General features: G+C 39.8%; 1 long non-coding RNA gene across 2 annotated transcripts; it reads left to right on the top strand.

The window, feature by feature from the left end:
* The first annotated feature begins 9,555 nt into the window (after positions 1-9,555).
* LOC113085550 (uncharacterized) lies at positions 9,556-10,703 on the top strand. 2 transcript variants are annotated; one of them, XR_003284310.1, is made up of 3 exons: positions 9,556-9,879; positions 9,958-10,015; positions 10,433-10,703. It is a non-coding gene; the product is annotated as an uncharacterized LOC113085550 (long non-coding RNA). The 2 variants fall into 2 exon arrangements; XR_003284311.1 differs by lacking the exon at positions 10,433-10,703 and adding an exon at positions 10,087-10,292.
* Positions 10,704-17,538: the final 6,835 nt, after the last annotated feature.

The following is a 17,538-nucleotide window of genomic DNA, read 5'->3' as shown; positions in this document are numbered from 1 at the left end:
AAAGACACCCCACCTCTCGAATTTGACCAAGAGTGGATAGAAGTACAGATTGAAGTTGCTGCACGGCCTTCCACGGCCTCAGCTGGTGCCCCCACGCTGGGTGACTTCAGGTAGGTTTGTGCCACCGCGTATGTACCTCAGGAATGACTCGAACGCTTCCCTCTCCTCTCTTCCAGACAACGGACCAGAGATCTAGAAAGGGGCAAACCTCTGAAAGCACTCCGCAAACAGGTATTCATACACAAGGGCTACACAGCTGGATGTTCATATAGCAGCCAACACTTCTCTCAGTCGTCGTCCCCCACAATATGCACACTGTTCCTTACTTGCTATTTTTGACACGTCACCACTCGGCGGAGTAGGGGTCCAAAGCCACGAGCGGGCATGTATATAAAAGACGTTCTTCTCCACAGGGTTTTCTCTCCCAGCCCACTGCACTCCACACACTCACAGTGAATTAGGGTCAAAACCACATAGGACCGGGGATTAGTTCCTGGACGTTGGGGGCACCGATGCAGCAGACGGCCAGAGGAAACGTCACAGCCACGACAAGGCACCAGACTCCTTTTTCGCTGGTTCCGGCTCACCCACCAATCACTTTCATTAACACTGGATCTTTCCACTTCTCTTCCAGATAACCGACATCTGACACAACTGGCAGCACAATCTCCTTCCTGCAATCCTAGCAGATCTTCAATGTGTGTTAACTTCACATCACACAATGCATCTGAGCACAATGCTCCAATAAAGATAATCGTATACTCAGCCCTGTGTGTGTATCTCTCTTTGCCCAAGCTCCACAGTAAACCATACACTCTCTCTCCCACTCTCTCCTCCGTTCCGTTGCTCCCACAATAACTACTGGGAATCACCAACCACTTCCTGTGTTTCTGATGCCCTATTTATGTGTCTCCTCTTCACCGAATTGCCCAATCAGTGATCGCCACGCTCAACAAGACACACGTTCCCAATAACACGCCGATTTGGGTTCGCCGGCGTTCCCGGAAGTGGCGGTGTTTGCCATTTTTGGTTCCGCCCCGTCACAGTCACTCCGCCACATATAATTAAATAACGTGACAAGACTAAAATACAGTAGGAATACACATCCAAATAAATAAATTAAACCAAACTTTTCTGGACCCAAACTCAAAAAGTGTCAGGCATGTTTTCGATCACATTTTTATCTTCAAACTGTCTTTTCAACTTGTTACTTGTGTTTCAAATATCAATTCTGACTATTACCATTAATTAATATGTATGGTACATTTGAGTACATCAGTTGTTTTGTTTTTAAAAGCTTTTTTTTCAGCCAACTATACCCCGATAAAAAAAAAAAAAATTATAGGACCTGAAGAAAAAATAAACTAACTATTTAACCATTACATTTAATGACTTTGGTCAACTTGTGACTTACATAAATGTAATTTCTAATGATCTTCTTTAATACACACAAGAGAGAGTGTGTTTGCTGGGTAAATATTAAAGGCGTAGTGAATGCCACAAATAAACATGTAATGATTATATGCTATGTACTGTATATCCCAATTGTTTGTTGTTGTTTTTTTGGTCCCCAGTCTGCCAGAAAGACCTGTCCAGTTTATACCAGCATGAAAAAAAGATTCTTGGACTGGAAGAAAGTGAGTTCTTTTGGCAAGTTCATTTACAAACCAATGATGTTTATCTAACAAATGTCAGTATAACTCCCCAAATTAAATATGATAAACATTAAAGGGATAATTAACTTACCAAAAACAATATTTATATCTGTCACCATCTACTTGCACGTTTTTTCAGATCTTTATGACTCTGAAGAACACAAACCGTGAACTTCGGAAAAATCTTCTGATTTGTTCTTTCCATGTAGTGAAATTTAACAGAGCCAATCTTTAAACTGTAAAAGGAATAAAAAAAAAAATAACTGTAAAATAGGTCAACATGACTCATGTAGTGTCATGAGTATAAGTAAAGGAGAATACACTCAGCTGATCATATGATGTACATTCTTTCTGCTCGGTTTTTGGAGCCCTAATAATGTATGGGTTATTTAGGGAAACACTGAATGGACATTACTGCACTTGGACATTGTTACATGGTTACTCAATAGTACAGTTGAGTATTCCAGCAAGCTGTGTGTTAATGTGGTGTGCAAACTTCTCATTTTAGCTTCTGCTTCCATTTGGGCTGAAGGTCAAGACAGAACCAAACCAAAGCTGGACTGTAACCCACAGACTTCATACTGACAGCTACAGGCATGGATGCTGCATCACATGTTTCACTTTCAATTTAAAGTGTGGAGTATTCATCCCCCATGAGGAGACTCTATGTCTTCATCTCTTGGGAGTGGATTTCATTTCAAACACTCTTTTACAGAACTGCTCATTTCTTCTGAAATTATTTAGTAGTATGTATGGATTCTCTATTTAAAAGAGAAAAAAAAGGAATTCATTGTAATGTATCCTGTAATCCTGTTAATGTATGTACAGTATAACTTGCAAATGTATGCTTGGGCACATGTTTACAGGTTATATACATTTTAGAGATTGCTGTGTTTTTAAAGTTGCTCTAAGTCATCTTTATTTGTACAATGTTATTTTTGTATATAAATTATTATTACAGTGGAACTAATTGCTATTGTTTTTATTTGTAAATTAGCAACTGAACCATTGCACAACATCACTTTGTAGTTTAGTTTTATGTCACACGTGAGCACAAATGCAAGTTTATATTTTCTTTCAGATTATGTAATTTCTGTAATAAAGTCTTTGTTGTTATTTTGTAGATGTTTGTTGTAACTAAATGGCTTAAATGTAATTCAAGATAATTTAGTGAAACAATATGGCTACACTCTAACCAGTTTGTAGTACATGATCCATGGTTTTACTGTAGTATTACTGCAATATAACTGTAGTAGAACCATGAAACCATTACCATGCAGTCACAGTTAACTACAGTTTTACTATAGTAAAACCATGGTTAATTTTCGTAATGGAATGCGTACGCCCAGTGCTTAATTTGTAAATTGCGAGGTACCGGAACAAAGTGGGGCAACGGATCCGGCACGTGATTACAGAAGGGTTTTGTAATTGGTGGACCAGTTTAAGTGATTAAGAGCGTGCATCAGTGGCTTTTATCGGGTCTGTCAGGTCATGAATAACATGGAAATACCATGCGGTTTTAAAACACTTTCCAGGCCTAAAAACTTTTCTGAGGGGGACTATGTGTTTAATAAATCTCACAGCTTTCAAGTTTAGAATGAGGGAAATTCCTGCATTTATTGAACATAGCTTGTAGGTTTGAATAATGAAATAAATCCACACAAAGTTTAAGATTAAATCAGTTTGAATCCATGAGCTCTCTCAGAGCGCTCTTCTCATCAGCGCATCAGTGACCTGCACGCTGTGATACAAGACTCACTCACACTTCAGGACAGATGACACAACTGTGTCTTAATCGGGTGAATGTTGCATTGTCACAAACATGGATAATAATCTGTACACCTTTTTAAGTATTTTAAGCCATTTGGTACTCACGCGCTCCAAAGGCTGTATTATGTGCCCTCGCAGTCACATCTAAAGCTCACGAGTATTATATAGGAGTTATTTTCCGTAGTTTGTTGAGTTTAAGTAACAAAATACACACAATATGATGTCTGATGGATGTTGACAAATAAAACAGTTTCATGGTACACTCTACTAAAATACAGGGGGAAAAAGAAAGAATAGGGGGAACAAGTCAATAATTAAACAACACTGCGTCGTGAGTGTTAGTGTTGTATCAGACACGTGCAATTAACATCAGACTATATGAAAAAAAAAGCTCAAATAGAGTTAACAAGGTCTTTGGTCGAATGGGGAGATCTGTGTTTTGTCCGCATCTGAGGATAGTGCAGCGCATTATATGTCATTATCACCTTTTACAGGTTAGGATATAATGGTTATTTATTTATTTATTTTACATTTTTCTTGCTGTTTAATAGCTTGGCCAAAATCTCATGATATAAACGATTAAGCACTTCTGCACAGGATATTTTAAACGTACAAAAGTATATTGGCTAGATGGCAAAAAAAAAAAACTACTTCTCCAGTAGCCTTTACCGACATAGTGTTTGAGTAAAGAAATGCTGTATTGATTAAAGTTATTTGTTTACCCTTGCTTTGTGTAGAAAGTTTAAATATGTTTTCTCGAGTCAATGATCACACTGAATGTAGATGACTTCGTTTAATCTCACATTTCTGTTAACTGCCAGCCGATACAGATCAGAGAACCAACCCCCCGCGCCACCGGGCATTCTGATTGGATGCCCCGACACAGTACGGTGGCTCACAATAAACAAACTGCATAATCATTTAACCAAACGATCTACACTTTGCAAATAAGCAGAGATTTTTTTTTTTTTTTAAATAAGCGGAGATCTGTCTCCTCCAGCTGTGCGCACTTCAATCTGAGCGGAGGCGCGTGAAGTGACGAGGTTTAGCGAGAGCTTGAGGATCCAATGGCATTACGAAGTTTTACAAGCTCCTGTAAATACTTATCATTGGTTTAATATTTCTAAAATTCTGTGATTTAAAATAATAATAACTAATTATAATAGAGATACAAATTTTGGTTATTTTTTCGAACACGCGCTGTAGTTAAAAGACGGCGCACTGGGGGGCAACAGTCATGAACCACCAAGCTACCAATCTACACCGAATCAGCTTCAAATCTCTGAATTCAAGACAGGACTCTTGGCATCACATTGTGCAACTGGCTGAATCAGAGAAATGTGACCGTGTTAACTTGTGACCTGTGTTTAACTATTATGAAAATAAACCATAGCGGAACACTGACTATATTTTATGGTTTATGATGTTAAAGAACCTTTCATGACGTCTCAGACAACTGTAAATTTGTGGCTATTGTGGTTTAATAATAAACGCTATCGTTAACTCATATTTACCATAGTAAAAACATGGTAACATAAAAACATTTTCTTTAGAGACTGTAATTTTATTTGATTTTACAAGTATTTGAAATATTAGATTTATTCTCTAAAAAAATTGTTTATAAATGTAATACTTTGTACTTTGAGAATGCGTTCACTAGCCAATTACGTTACTTAAAAAATATAAACGGTATTTTCTGCTTGTGAATATATTCGCAAACAGATAGTTACCGTTTATATTTCATAAAAAATGTAGTTATATAGTTAATATTTCAAATACTTGTATAATCAAATAAAATAGCAGCTAGTAAACACAGAACAAGTTAACATGTTTATAAAGTAATGTTTATACGCAGAATTTCAGCTAGCATAATCGTATAAGTTTACACTTAATTCAAATCAAGTCACGTTTCCAAAGTAATATGCTACGAGACAATAACGGCAACGTGGAAACAACGAAGTTACATTAATATAATGAGACATCAGCAGTCTCTAAACAAAATGGAACATGTTTTTACTATTGTAAATATGATAGCGTTTATAGTTGAACCACAATAGCCACAAATTTACAGTTGTCTGAGATGTCATGAAAGGTTCTTTAACATCATAAACCATAAAATATAGTCAGTGTTATGCTATGGTTTATTTCACAAGTTAACATGGTCACATTTCCTTGATTCAGCCAATTGCACAATGTGACGCCAAGAGTCCTGTCTTGAATCCAGAGATTTGAAGACGATTCGGTGTAGATCGATAGATCGGTGGTTCGTGACTGTCATCTCGCTGCGTGCCGTCTTCTAGCGCGTGTTCGAAACCCGTTCCAACACAGATTTACTTTATTTTTTTGTTTATCCTACTTACTTCAGCCACTACGGGCGATCATACCTATACTTGTTATCTCTGCAAGAATATCAAAATCATGCAATGAGCAAGTCTGCGTTTATTAGACACTTAATATCACGTCAGTTTGTGCTTTCAGAATCGGCGAATCTGCTGCCGTTGTTCCAGCACATCTGCAGCGGAAACCTAAACCAGGAAGTTGGTCACCAGATAACTCGGTAACCAGTTAAACCGTAACACCGGATCTGGCTTGTTCAGGCACAAATTAAGCCCTGCGTATGGCAAGTTCAATTTTGCATGCATATGATACGCCAATCCTTCCCATTAACTTCGGCGGAGAGCAGATGCGTTGGGACCGAGCGCCAACCTCCCGCTCTCTCTCATGAGGCCAATAAGGAAGTGACTCAAAGTGCAAATCATTGACTGTTGAATTGCAGTTCATCATGAATGTTTACAGCCTGGTTCAAAAAATTATTTTGGTCTAAATAGCTAATGTTGCCCTTCAGGACAATTGTGAGGGGGTGAATTTAAACTCATCCGTTTAAATTATATTAAAACTTAAAGTTCTGCATAATTAATGGCGTAGCCACTTGAGTGACAGGTGGATTGCCGCTGCTGACACTGCCGTCGTGCTAGGTGGGTGTGGCTACAGCAACTAGCTCACGCCTTTTTGCCCATTTTTGATTGTCCGGGAGAGTCGGGCGGTGACGTGCTGCCAAAATGGCGACGACCCGCTCTACACACTTTAGGCTTCAAAAACACACTTCATGAGTCTACGGGTGACGTCACGGACACTACGTCCATGTTTTTATACAGTCTATGGTTGGGACACACTCAGACATCAAGAGAAATACAACATGTCACCTTCAACTGCGATGACGTCACCCAGCGAGGCTCAGTTGGCCTATTCACCTGCACCTGATGCGCGTCCCGTTAAATCTTCAAACAGGTAAGTTAACAGTGTTTTTTTTGTAATGAGATCACGGTGTTAACTATATTGTTTTAATTATTTCAGTGTTTCTATTACATGGGGCCATGTGTCGAAATGGCAGTGTAATGCTTTTAAATTAGTTGTTAATAGAACCGTGGGCTGCTCCCTTAGCACATATAGTATCCTACCATTGACATTAGCCTAAGCTAACTTCTACTGTATGCCTGTTGCAGTTTGAAATGAATAAAAAAACAGTTTTTTATTATGTTTTGACATGGGTCTTCAGCTTTTAGACATGGCTGATGACAGCACTACAAATCAACAGACTGAATTAGTATTTGCTAATGTTTTTAGCTAAAGTGGCATGGTTAGTCTAAGGGATCCCCCAGGGGTCAATAATGTGGACCAATTAGTGCGCATGGAATAATTCAGGCACGCGCAGACATTACTAGTTGCTTTCGGATGCATGATACTGTAGGGTTAGATTAGACTTCTATCCCCAAGATATTAGATTTCTAATGTCATCATCATACATAGTGCATTTACCTAAATTGCACATTTTTGATTTAATTGTGTGATGTTATATTATTAAAATATAACATGTGATATAACATGTGATGTTATATTATTAAAATTACAATAAAGACCTAATATCAACTAAAATATGAGCCAAGTAGGCCGTGACCGGCTGGTTCTGAGGTTGTGTCCAGGCACTGACCTGTCTGTAGCCTAACATGTGATGTTATATTGTTAAAATTACAGTAAAGACCTAATATCAACTAAAATATGACCCGAGCAGGCCGTGACTGGCTCGTTCTGAGGTTGCGTCCAGGCACTGACCTGTCTGTAGCCTAAAATGTGATGTTATATTGTTAAAATTACAATAAAGACCTAATATCCACTAAAATATGACCCAAGCAGGCCTTGACTGTCTGGTTCTGAAGTTGCGTCCAGGCACTGACCTGTCTGTAGCCTAACATGTGATGTTATATTGTTAAAATTACAATAAAGACCTAATATCGACTAAAATATGAGTCAAGCAGGCCTTGACCGGCTGGTTCTGAGGTTGTGTCCAGGCACTGACCTGTCTGTAGCCTAACATGTGATGTTATATTGTTAAAATTACAGTAAAGACCTAATATCAACTAAAATATGAGCCAAAGCAGGCTGTGACCTCCTGGTTCTGAGGATGCGTCCAGGCACTGACCTGTCTGTATCCTAACATGTGATGTTATATTGTTAAAATAACAATAAAGACCTAATATCGACTAAAATATGAGCCAAGCAGGCCGTGACCGGCTGGTTCTTATATTGCTAAAATTACAATAAAGTGCATTTGTTGAAGAGATACAGGCAAGTTTCATTCTTGTTATTCACAAATGTGTGATTAATTAACTCCAGTTAGTTAATGCCTGTGTTTCACCCTTCTACGTTTCATTACATGTGCATAAAGAAACGTAACACAGAGTTACAAACGCAGAAGGCTGAAGTCACAAGACAATCGAAAGTGACCTGGTGGAAGAGGGACTGTGATGGGCAGAGTGTGACCACCAGCAAACAGAGGAAAAAAGTTATTTTGCTGGTTAGTGTACATCTTATCAAATTGATGTCAAATACTTTAAATGAAGAGTGATGCGTGATTAAGAGAAGGTGCTGGTTTGATAATGCTGTTGTTACCCAATATTCTGTATGCTTGCACATTCATAATCTAAATTACATTATAATGCCAAATGCATTTAGGTTTGATAGTTTCCATGCTGCAAGTTTTCAGCTTTTATTTTTGTACATCTGGCAAAGAGTTTGAAAGGACTGTACTTAATTATAATGTGTTTTTTTTATTTTTACTTCCAAAAAGTTGGTAATGGTACTTCTTCATGTGCTAGATCCACCATCACAACTTTATGTACTAGCTAACAAAAGTAGAAAAACTAAGTTAAAACACTTTTCATAATATGGTATGCTTCAAATAAAAACAACGAGTTGTGTAAAAAGGAAGCCTCATTATACCTGCACTTTAGCTATGTTTAGCAACTAGTCATCTAATGATGCTCCTTTTTCCACAGTCCCCAAACATGCCTCAGATATTAAAGTTACCTCAATTTGGTGCATTCAGCCCTGTCAACATGACAGAAATAGGAAAACCTTAGACAATAGCATCACTGTTTCTCAGCTAAATCACATGGTTGTAGTTTAGTTTCACAGTTAAGTGGGCAACACTACTTACAGCCAGCACCTACACAGAATATATCCTGTCACCCTCTGCCTTCTCTGCTATAACTGGACTGTCCCTGTATTAAAAGCAAAGGAAATGCCTCAAAAGAAGTCAGTGGTAGTGGAATTGCAATGTTGGATTTCTAGTATGTTTTTATTTTTCTCTTTCTCTCTCTGAAGATTTGAATATGCTTCTACGGGATTCAGAGAGCATTGATTGGCCTGCTTTTGCTCAGCAGCCATCTTTGTCCAGTTGGTGTCAAAGACAGAAAGGGGTCAAACAATGTTGGCAACAGGCGAGGCCACAAAACCTTCACAACTTGTTGTGAAGTACATCATCTGAGAACACGGTTGGTGTCTCTTCTTCAATTCATTTTTTCATCAACACACAACATTATTAAATGATTGATTGTTTTCCAAGTACTTGCTAACAATCCAAACATTCATTAATGTCATCCAGATGGTCCTTTGCTCTTGCAGATTGTTCTTTCCTCAAAATATATCCTCCTGTGACACTGGTGATGTTGCAATCTCTGTTGGTAGATCTATCATTCTTGTTTGCATAAATGGTAGGACTGGGTTACAAATATTGTCTAACATATTACTTTAGTTTCTTGTTAGTTATTTGTCTTTCATGTGCTCTCAGGCCGTTATAATCTTCATGTTCTGGTGCTAACATGCAAACATGGCAATAAGCAATGGGCTCCAGAGGTCAGTGACTTTGTAAGGAGTGGATACTGGCCTGCTACCATGCAAGTGTGGCAGGATGGCTAGATCCTCCTATATTGATTGTTAGGATTGTTGGCCTATCAGTGGTTAGGGGTGAGCATATAAAAGTTGGAGTTGTGTCACAAGGATGTGTTGCTCTTAGGTGCCCCGCCCCTTTCTGGTACCAGTGTTTACATTGTGGTTAGCAGTGTGGCTAACTTGGTCACAGCTCACTTAGGGTTCTTTTTGTGCATCTATCCAAAGGGTAAGCATTAGAGTAATGTGACTTATGGCATCTTTGTACTCTTGTTGTGCTAATGTTAGTGTTTTGTATCACTTTTAGCCGCATGAAGTCGACTGGTTAATGTTGCAACCGGTGTTTGGTCAGACTGCTTACTTGGGTACATGTATAAAGTTTATAGTACAAAGTTTAATCATACTGTGGGAACTAGTTGGTTGTTTTTCATTGCAGCAGTTCGTTGCTGCCCGCTCCTGGCTCCCACACCATCGTGTACATCGTTCATGACTTTGCTTCGGTGTGACGTTTGTGAGGTTCAGTGCTGGCCCTGTCCATTTAACATTGCGAGGTGCTCGTGCGTTGGAGAGTTCCTGCTGTGGTGCAGGACTCCTAACATCAGTATTAAGAAGTTTTAAGAAGATTTATTATTTGATTGTTAATTTCTTTTGAGCCTAGTGTGTGTTTTTTTTTTTTTTTTTTTTTTTTTTTTTGTTTAACTTTATTCTCTTGTGACATGTTTGTCTGGAATTGTAAATTATTTTCCTTTTTAGTATTTTTGATCTGGTTTGTTCATTTACAGGTGCTGTGGGTCAAACCCCAAAAAGGGCAGGGAGGCAGATCTCCACATGTGTGTGTGGTGGTGGTGCTATCTTGTCACCGTGTGCAGTGTTGTGGCGTGTCGATCACCAACCAAAATCTCACTGAGTATCGTGTGTATGTGAATGGGTGCACCGATAGTGTGTGATAATTGCATTTTGTGATTCTTTAGGAGTTGATTCCAGCTGACCACAGCCCTGTAAATCTTTGCTCTTTTTGTGTGATCAGCAACACGTAACCAAATATTAAGTGTGTCAGTGCTCATGTGAATATATATATATTTTTTTTTTTTTAGTAATTTATTATTTGGAATAATAAAGCTCTGTATTTTGGTACCCATGTCTCTCGCTCTATTTTTTTTTTTTTGGAACCGAACCTGCATTGCCTTGATTAGTACCTGTGGGTGCGTAGTATTTCCCTGGGTGCAAGTCTTGGGGTGGCGTAGTCCTTTGTCTAGTGTTATAGTGTCTGTTTGCCTATGGCCATGCTGCTACACAAGCACAGACACTTTTCCACCAAGATCTGTTCCATTCCTCTGAAGCTAATAAGACAACTGCTCCAGGGATGTCAGGGAAAGCCTGCACAGCAATGTTGGACCAGAGAACAAAGTGGTTTGGAAGAGTGAGTACACATTTTTAAGCTGGAAGACAAATGCATTCGTTGTTATAAGTAGATGTAAGGCATGACAGTATGACAAAATAGTCTTTGAGACCAAACAAGGCACAAATTCACATATACCCACAAATGAAGTCAAGGGGCTGTAATATTTCAGGTTACTGACATGAACCGAACTGAAGACCATATTAGACACATTGGCAGTTGCATCCTTTCTTTGGTTTGAGAAGGAACATTAACAAAACATAAATGGGGTGACCTTGTAGTTCATCCCTTATGAAACAAAAATATTGCAGTATATTGGGAAATATCATGTAATTAGGCATATATTCTTATATTTATTTTTTCCATTTATTTATTGCAATATATTGAAAGCGGCAATCATTTGTATATTTTGCAATATTATATAATGTGTCATCAATATATTAAATGTATTCAAATATATAAAATATTAGAAATAAAAAGGGAAAATAATATATTACAATATATGGTAACACTTTATTTTGATAGTCCGTTCGTTGAGACTCTACTACTTATTAGTAGCCATTCAGTAGCTTGTCAACAGTGCATCAGTTGACATTCAACAACATTGTTTCAACAGACAAGTAACATACGTTCAACTAACTGCCTATAGACTATAAGGTACATTTCAAGTGTTAATCTACTGATTTTACAAAAAGTGCCTGTTGACTTTCAATGTTATTTTTGCAATAGGTTATTAGTCAATTGTCAACTAACTTTCTGTAGATTGAGTCACCATCTTCTAAGCTGTCTATCAACAACTCAAAATCAATCTGTCAGTTGAAAGTCAACTGTCATGTCAGTATATGATACTGTATATCCTACCCAAGGGGTGTCAAATGCATCACATTTCTGTATTTACCATTTGTTGATAATCTGTTGATAGTCAACTGAAGATTAGTTGCTTATCTGTTGTTTGTCAACAAATATATTGTTTATGATCAGTAGACTATTAATAGACATTCTCCACTAAGCGTTAGTAGATATATTTTAGGACTATCTAATTAAAGTGAAAAACAGTTGATATCAGTAGAAAGTCTATAACCTATCAACAGATTGCATACAGGTTTCCATTAATTGTATGCAACATAATTACCATTTAAAACATGTTCTGCATACCTGACTGAAGTAGAACAAACACCATAGGCAGCACATCAGAGAAAAAAGTGCACCTTTATTAAATACAAAAACACTCCAAACAATACAACCCATTATTTAATAGGGTATCAGGATCACATCTGAACCATCAGATTATGTGACAAACATTATATATTGAGCAAAACGAGAAAACACTCTCAATACTTGAAAAAAAAATGCTGCACTGCCCTAGTTGGTCTAGCTTGGTGCTCAAGTTATAAAGAGTACAACCACAAAAACAAAAACAAACAAAGTTGCATTAGTTAACAACAAGCTACTTAACTCATTCAGTGTTTCTTGACAGAAAAGGGGATGAACTGTTTGTTGTTTTTCATTTCAATTATCTTTTCTGCCAGTTCACCAACAATTTTTTTCTGACAGAGTTGTGCTAGTGTAACGAGGTTAAAATGGTTTTATTTCACAAGATTTTTCTGTTATTATACATTTAAGGCTGTTTTACTATTATTGAAACAATTGTTTATATTCATTAAATTCATTAAAAGAGGGTCTGTAAAGAGGTGATGGTTCGACTGCTTACCTTGAAAAGGGGAGCTATTCGGGTCTAGAGTGCATTGATGAAATCATAAACAAATTGATGGGCCGTGCAAGGGATGTCATTCAGATATGGTTGCGCAATAGTGCCTCAGTCTCAAGGACTGGTGATGTAGATATGGTGTTCCGCATCCTCAAACAGCACTTTGGGGGTGTGATATCCACAGGTCTTCCTATGGCTGATTTTTATGCTACGACACCATATCAAAATGAAGGTCCTTTTGATTATTGGATCAGATTAAACAAAGCCGCTGACCTAGCTGAACAGCATCTTAAAAGTGAGGGCAGAACATTGCAACACCGGGACATGGAGCTTGCAGTTATGTTCATACGTAATTGTCCCGATAAAGGTCTTTCCATGATGTTCTTGAGCAAACCACAGCGTGAGTGGACCGCTGCAGAGGTGCAGGACCGTTTAGATGAATTTGTAAGAGACCGCAAAGTGTACGAGTGTCAGTTCTCACAACAAACCGTTAGCCCTGTCATTCCTGATGTAGGTGGTACACCACCTGGTAGAACCCAAGTCCCAGTTGAGCCTGATAACCCAACATGTGAAGGTAACACAATGGATAGGATACTAAATATGCTGGAAAAAGCATTGACATGTAATGCACAGTCCTCCAAAGCAGTCGTGCATCGTTAACCGAATGTTAAGAGACCACAGGTGTGTAGGGTCTGTCAGAGTCTTGACCACAGCACAGTTGCCCACTGTAGATTGCACAAATTGTGTTTCACTTGTTATCTTCCTGGACATACACGTGACATGTGTGAGATGTCTGCTTCACAGGTTAGACCGAACAGCTCGACTGCTGCGGTCGATGGTCACAGTCAAAGGCCCCCTCAGGGAAACTATTGAGCCTACATCTGGAGGAGGGCGATGGTAGGCACATGAATTCAACCTCCTTTGACAGTGATGACATTGAGTCTGTATATGCTTTCGTTTGTGAAAATGTCCCAAAGTCTAGCAAAGTAATCTTGCAAAACACCATGAGAACACCTCAAAATGAAAGTTTATTCTACACTAATATTTTAGTGCAGGATAAAGTTGAGTTGAAAGGAATGTTGGATACTGGGTCAATAGCGACTACCATCAGTGCTGCTGTAATACCCATGTTAAAACAAGCAGGTGTGTTTACAGACGACATGCTTGTCCCAGCGGATATTATTTTAGTGGGTTGTGGGGGTAAACAAACCAGTCCTTTAGGGCTGTGTGATTTGAAACTTGAAGTTTATGGGTACAAGTTTTTAGTCCCAGTTCTGTTTGTTGAAGGACAGTTTGATCCCATTGTTTTGGGTACCAATGTGCTTAAGCCACTTATACGACATTTCAAGTCAAATGATGGATTTTGGCGTGTTATGAGTAAACCTGATGTACCGGGCCAGAGTGACAGTAGCCAGTTTCTTCGTCTTCTGTCTAACCTAGAGAGATGGCGAGGGGAGTCCATCCCTGACAAGGTCGGAACTTTGAAGTTGAAAGGTGCTGTAACTCTTCAGCCTATGACTGAACATTTGGTGTGGGGTCGTTTACCCACGGGTACCGTGTTATCAGCTGGCAGTACGGTTGTTGTTGAGCCTTGTGCATCTCCATGTGTGAACAAACGGATAATGGTTGGGCGAATAGTTTCTCCATTGTGGGGAGATGGGTGGCTACCCATGAAGATCATTAACCCCACCAATGCAGAAATAACTCTACGCAGAAATTCGAAAATTGCAGACGTTTTTCCCTGTGTTGCTTTAGAGGATTTTGATCAGTTGTCTGACACTTTGACTGTTCACCAAAATATGGGGGAAGTGCAAAGTAATGGTTCCTGTGGTAGCCTCACTGCGAGAAGTGTGTGTAGTGACATCTGTGATGTGAACGATAAGCTGGAAAAGCTAGGGCTTGGCTCCATTCCAATTGGTGGCTGTGAAGTTTCTGTGCAGTGTAAAGAGAGACTTGTTGATTTGATTGGGGCCTATGAGTCTGTCTTCTCGAGAAATCATCTAGATTGTGGTGAGGCGCAGGATTTCTGCCATCGTATTAGACTAACAGATGACCGACCATTCAGATTACCATATCGTAGAATATCGCCTGCTCATTATCACAAATTGAAAGAGACCTTGGATGAAATGGAAAAAAAAGACATAATTCGTAAATCTTGTAGTGAATTTGCCTCTCCCTTGGTTCTCGTGTGGAAAAAGAACGGCGATCTACGAATTTGCACCGACTTCAGATGGCTTAATGCCAGAACTGTTAAAGATGCCCATCCGCTTCCACATCAGAGCGACGTCCTGGCTGCGTTGGGGGGAAACATGTTCTTTAGTACAATGGACTTGACAGCTGGCTATTACAACATACCTCTACATGAGTTTGACAGGAAGTATACTGCGTTTTCGTCACCATTAGGATTGCACGAATACAATCGTCTCCCACAGGGTCTGTGTAATAGCCCAGCCACGTTTATGCGAATGATGCTTACCATATTCGGTGACCAGAACTTTTTAAGTCTTCTGTGTTACCTTGATGATTTGTTGGTATTTGCGAAGTCTGTAGAAGAGGGCTTAGCCCGTTTGGAAATGGTATTTCAGCGTCTGAAGGAGCATAATTTGAAACTTTCACCTTCAAAATGCCTGTTTTTGAGGCGCTCAGTTAAATTTCTAGGTCATGTTATTTCCCAACATGGAATTTCGAGGGATCCGGGTAAAGTAGAAGCTATAGTCAAGGTTAAAGAGGCTGATTTGATGGAGTTAGATGGTGTCACTCCATCTCCTTCCAAAATACGTTCCTTTTTAGGGATGGTTATCTACTACCAGCATTTTATTGAAAACTGTTCTGTACTGGCTAAACCCTTGTTTGCTCTGACGGGTGGTCAGAAAAGGCCTCGGCATTCGAAAAGTAGGAAAAAGCCTTCGCTGTCCCGCAAACTTGTCCCAGATGATTGGACCCAGGAGTGTAAACAGGCATTTCAGAATCTTAAGGCAGCACTCGTTGAGGAAGTACTTTTGGCTCACCCTGACTTTAGTAAGCCGTTCATTTTATCCGTTGATGCGTCTACATCTGGACTTGGTGCAGTATTGTCGCAAGTTCAACACAACAGTGAGAGAGCATAACCTATAGCTTTTGCCAGCAAGTCTCTAAATCACGCTCAGGCAAAATATCCAGCACATCGCCTTGAATTTTTCGCAATGAAATGGGCAATTTGTCATAAATTTAGCCATTGGTTGCGTGGTCACAGGTTCACTGTGTGGACCGACAACAATCCCTTGAAGTACATACTGACCAAGCCCAGATTGGATGCCTGCGAGCAGCGTTGGGTGGCGCAGTTGGCACCGTTTGACTTCGACATCCAGTATATTCCAGGCCCTAGAAATGTGGTGGCTGATGCCCTCAGCAGAGAGCCTTTTGTGCAGTCAAAAATTTTGCACAGACTTACTAGAGCTCCTTATTCCACCCTTCTTAAGCAGGCAGACAATTTCAAAACGGATGAAGTTCAGAATATGTTTCGGCTCTCGGCGGAGCTTCCTGAGATGAGGGGTGTGACTGCTCAGATTGGCACTGTGGACACTACTGTGAAAGCTGTGTGTACTACAGGAAGTGTACATGTGTGCAGTGATGAGGTTTCTGCTGTTATGAGGACACATCAGCATTGGGAAGACGCTGGTACTATAAGAGCTATTTCACATGTGCAGTACTTGGAATCTCTTGTCGCAGTGGGGCAGAACCCGGTTCCCGTTTTCACTCATGCTGTACTTCTTACCAAACAAGTCAATGATGGTGTTGTGGGTCGTGTCAAGTTTTTCATTGACCGCGGTCGTCGCCCCTCTAGGCGCGAAAAAGTTCATGAATCACGTGGAACGTTAAGGGTATTGAGACAGTGGGGCAAACTGACCACACGCCTGGGAATAGTGTATCGTGTGTCCAAGCACCCAGTGACCAAACAGAAGGTTTACCAATATGTTGTGCCGGAATCGCTCCGAATGGCAGTATTGAAAGGCATTCATGATGACGCGGGCCATCAGGGTCAGCAGCGCTCATTGGGGTTGGCCAGACAGAGGTTTTATTGGGATACAATGGAGAAAGATGTCAAGGATTACGTACACTACTGTAAGAGATGCATTGTGAGTAAAGCCCCAGAGCCTGAGGCTAGGGCCCCATTAGTTTCCATTACCACTTCGTCGCCACTCGAATTAGTCTGTATAGACTTTTGGTCAGCTGAAGACCACAACAATAAGTCTGTTGACGTTTTAGTAGTCACTGACCATTTCACGAAGTTGGCGTGTGCATATCCTTGTGCTAATCAATCTGCGAAGACAGTGGCACGGGTTCTTTGGAATAACTTCTTTTGCGTGTATGGTTTTCCAGTTAGCATTCACTCTGACCAGGGCGCCAATTTTGAGAGTCTATTGATTGCAGAGCTGTGTCAGTTGGCTGGTATTGACAAAACGCACACCACACCGTACCATCCAATGGGCAATGGCCAGGTAGAACGAATGAACCGTACTCTTGGTAACATGATCCGTGCACTGCCCCCCAGATCTAAAGTCAGATGGCCACAAATGTTGAACACCTTGACTTTTGCATATAATTGTACAGTTCACGAAACTACAGGTTTTTCACCTTTTTTTCTCATGTACGGCCGTACTCCGAGACTACCCGTTGACCTGATGTTTGAACCTGTACTTTTGAGTGGAGAAAACAGTTGACATTGATAAGTATGTGCAGTCACTCAAGCGAGACCTCTGTGAAGCTATGAAGCTTGCACAGTCCCATTCAGAAAAACAACA

This window comes from Carassius auratus, unplaced genomic scaffold (assembly GCF_003368295.1).
Source record: "Carassius auratus strain Wakin unplaced genomic scaffold, ASM336829v1 scaf_tig00041812, whole genome shotgun sequence".
Lineage (NCBI taxonomy): Eukaryota > Metazoa > Chordata > Actinopteri > Cypriniformes > Cyprinidae > Carassius > Carassius auratus.
This window is presented reverse-complemented; position numbering and strand designations above follow the sequence as displayed.